The sequence below is a fragment of the Myotis lucifugus genome, unplaced genomic scaffold (genome assembly GCF_000147115.1).
Source record: "Myotis lucifugus unplaced genomic scaffold, Myoluc2.0 scaffold_373, whole genome shotgun sequence".
NCBI classification, from domain to species: domain Eukaryota; kingdom Metazoa; phylum Chordata; class Mammalia; order Chiroptera; family Vespertilionidae; genus Myotis; species Myotis lucifugus.
In genome coordinates, this window is record NW_005871421.1 from 179652 (window position 1) to 181654 (window position 2003).

Sequence of the window (2003 nt, forward strand, 5' to 3'; positions counted from 1 at the left end):
GTCCAGCCTTAGCCTGGCTGTGGAACTGCTCAGAACTGCCGAGTCTTCAGGGCCCGGGGTCACGCTGGGCCCGGGGCCCCTCAGGAACTCTTTCTGCGCAGAGGCGCGTCTTGGCACTGCCCCACTCCCCAGCCATTACTGGTGGCGAAGTTTCCCTGCCCCATCCTGTGTGTAAATATTCTGTGAGAAAAGGGGACTTCAGGGATTAAAGAAGCCACTGCAGTTTGTGTCTGTTTGTGTTTGATGTTCATGACAGGGGAAGGGGTTTTGCCCTCAGAGACCCCAGCCAAGTCCCAGGACCTGTCAGAAAGGCAGGCCCAGGGGACATGGGCCAGGGCTGGGCTGGCACTCACTGAGGGGTCTCTGATGCTCGGCCACCCTTTGGCTTCTCTTCCACAAACGTTCATGTGGTCTGTGGGGAAGCATGTGGCCACACCCCACACCTGTTCTGCTTGGTTGTCCAAACTAGGCCCAGCCAGGTCCCTGCCCTGGAACCAAACCTGAGGGGCTGAGATCAGGGGCAGAGGGTAGATCAGCAGGACAGGGAAGAGATGGAGTTTAGGGGTCAAGGACCCTGACCACCCCCTTTTCACCTTGCAAGGCCCTCCCCGCCCCCGCGCAGCCCCTCCTTTCCTCTCTAGTCACCGAGCTCCCAAGCCTGGCACTTCCTACTCCCCCTCCCGAAGGGCCAGGTGGTACAGGGCCCAGTTCCAGAGTGGCAGTGTCTGTGCCTCAGTTGCCGGGAGGAAATCAGTCTTGACCTACTTCTCTCCTCGCCAGCCTATGACCCCTCACCAGCGAGGCCCTTTCCCATGAGCAGGTCCAAACCTGAATTGTATCTAAACCCGTTTTCTGGATCTGAGGCCCCAACAGGGCACTGACTTGCCCAGTATCACATGCCTGTCCCGCTCCTGCAGGCTGGCTGGGGCTCACCATTAACTTAGGCTCTGGCTGGATGCACTAGGCTTTGAGTCACAGCATCAGGGTGTCAGGCTTCATGGGGAAGGTAAGTGAGGGCTGGGTTTTGAAGGTTGAGTTGAAGGCATTCTGGGCAGCACCAGTCTGGGGACTGCTGGACTGGCATCAGGGCAAGAGGCTGGAGCTGACTCAGAAAGGGCTGTGAAGGGTGCACTAGGGATCCCGGACTAGCAGTTCCCGACACGTCCAGCTTTTACCTGCTCTGGGCTATGCTGAGCAGCCCTCACGGGCCAGTGTGGAAGGCTCTGGTCGCTCCCTGGGTGTGTGTCTGCAGAAAACAGATCTGGTCATGTCGTTGATAGATGTTCAAAATGAGACTAATGAAGTGAGATTTGGCTGCAGGGAAAGCAAAGCCAGGGAGGAGGCTGTAGCAGCAGCCCTGCTGGGAGGTAGTGGAAGCCTAACTAGGTGTGCTAGGGGTGGAGATGGGAGAAGGAGGCAGACTTGCCAGGGCCTGGCTTGGGGAGAAAATGCAGCGTCCACAGTGGCAGCCCCTGGAGGAGGACAGGGGCAGAGCTGAGATGGGGAGAGTAGGCTGGGCAGGGCTCTGGCCATTGAAACGGCTCTTTGGAGAGGGACGCCGGTGTGCGATGACCAGTGGACAGGCACGCAGGAGAGAGAGGTCTGGGCTGGAGATAAGGATTTGGGGCCGGTGCGCCCTGAGCGGGATGAGGTCACTCAGGAAGTGTGGGAAGGGCCGTTAGAGGGTTTCCGGGGTCACGGGAGGACACTGCCGGACGCTGGGAATGCCAAGAGCGAAGCGAGGCGTGGCTGGAGTGCCCCTCTATGCCTCAGGTTAGCCACGTTTCGGGCAGCTCCTGCCCCGCCATCCGCTTCCTCGGGTCAGGGTTAGGGTTAGGCTTCTCACCAGACAAGGCCCCACCCCCGGCGGCCCAGGACATGGCTCCCTCAAGCCCCGCCTCCCCGAGGGCTGCCCGGCAGGTTGGCCGGGTCTTGACCCGGCCACTACGGTCAGGCTCCGCCCCTCGCACGGAAGTGCCGCTGGTGCCGACCCCCCCCTCCCC